Here is a 1,498-nt window from a genome sequence, read left to right as displayed (position 1 = left end):
TGGGGGGGGGGGGGGGGGGGGGGGGGGGGGGGTGGGGGTGGTGGGGGGTTGTGGGATGTGGTGTGTGAGTGTGTTGTGTGAGTGTGTGGTGTGTGTGTGTGAGTGAGTGTGTGTGAGTGTGGGTTTGCTTGTGTGAGTGTGAGAGTGTGTGTGTGTGAGTGAGGGTTTGTGAGTATATTTGTGTGTATGTGATTAGGGTTGGTGATAGTGTGAGTGTGTGGGGTGTGTGTGTGTGTGTGAGGTTTAGTGTGTTTGTGAGTGTGTGTTTTTGTGTGTTGTGTGGTGGATGTGTGTGTTTTTGTGTGTGGAAGAGTGTGTGTGTGTGGGGGGGGGGGGGGGGGGGGGGGGGGGGGGAGGGTGGGGGGGGGGGGGGGGAGTTAAGTTGTGTGTTGTAGTGTAGTTGTGTGTGTCGTGTGGTGTGTGTGTGTGTGGGTGTGGTTGTGTGGTTGTGTGTTTGTGTGGTGTGGGTGTGAGTGGTATGTGTGTGTTTGTATGTGTGTGTGGTGAGTGTGTGATTGTGTGAGTTTGTGTGTGAGTGTGATTCTTTGAGAGTGTTTGTGTAGGATTGTGAGTTGTGGGTGTGTTGGTTTTGTTTGTGTGTGTGTGTGGTGTGTGTGTGGGTGGGAGTTTGTGTGGTTTGAGTGAGTTTGTGTGTTTGTGCGTGTGTGGGCTGGGTGAGTGTGTTTGAGAGTGTGAGTGTGAGTGGGTGGGAGAGTGAGTGTGATGTCTGTTTTGTGAGTTTATTGTGTGTATCTGTCTACTCGATCCATCACACTCTCGTGCTTCGTGTGTGGTGTGTGTGTGTATTGTGTGAGTGTGTGAGGTGGATGTTGTGTGTTTTGTGTGTGTGTGAGTGTGTGTGTATTGTGTTGTGTGAGTGTGTGTTTGTCTGTCTGTGTGTTTGGTTTTGAGTGTGTGGTAGAGTGTGTGTGTGTGTGTGTGTGTGTGTTTTGATTGGTGTGAGTTTGTGGTCTGTCTGTGTGTAGTGTGAGTTTTAGTTTGTGATTGGAGTGTCCCACCCACGTTGTGTTTGAGTGAGAGAGTGTGGCCACCCCCCCCCCCCCCCCCCCCCCCATTGGGTGTGTGTGTGTGTATTTGTGTGTGTGTGTGTGTGTGTTTCTGTGTGTGTGTGGTGTGTGCAGTGTGTGTGGTGGTTTGTGTGTGTGGGTTGCGGTGTATGGGATGAGTGTGTGGGTGTTGTGTGTGTGTGTGGGTGGGGGTTTGTGTTGTGTGTGAGATGGTGTGTGTTTGTTGTGTGTGTGGGGTGTTGTGTTTGTTGGTGTTGTTGTGTTTGTGTTGTGGGTGTGTGTTAGGTTTGGGTGTGTGTTGGATGTGGATGTGTAGGAGTGGATGTGTGGTATTGTGTGTGTGGAGGTTGGGTGTGTTTGTGTTGGTGTGGTGGTTGTGGTTGTTGTGTATGTGTGTGTGGTGTGGTGTTTTGTGTATTGTGTGTATTGTTGTGTGTGAGGTGTGGTGTGTGTGGTTTATTGTTTGTTGT

This window comes from Penaeus japonicus, unplaced genomic scaffold (assembly GCF_977035675.1).
Source record: "Penaeus japonicus unplaced genomic scaffold, GWHDUDI00000001_assembly GWHDUDI00000012, whole genome shotgun sequence".
NCBI lineage: Eukaryota > Metazoa > Arthropoda > Malacostraca > Decapoda > Penaeidae > Penaeus > Penaeus japonicus.
Note: the sequence above shows the minus strand (reverse complement) of the source record.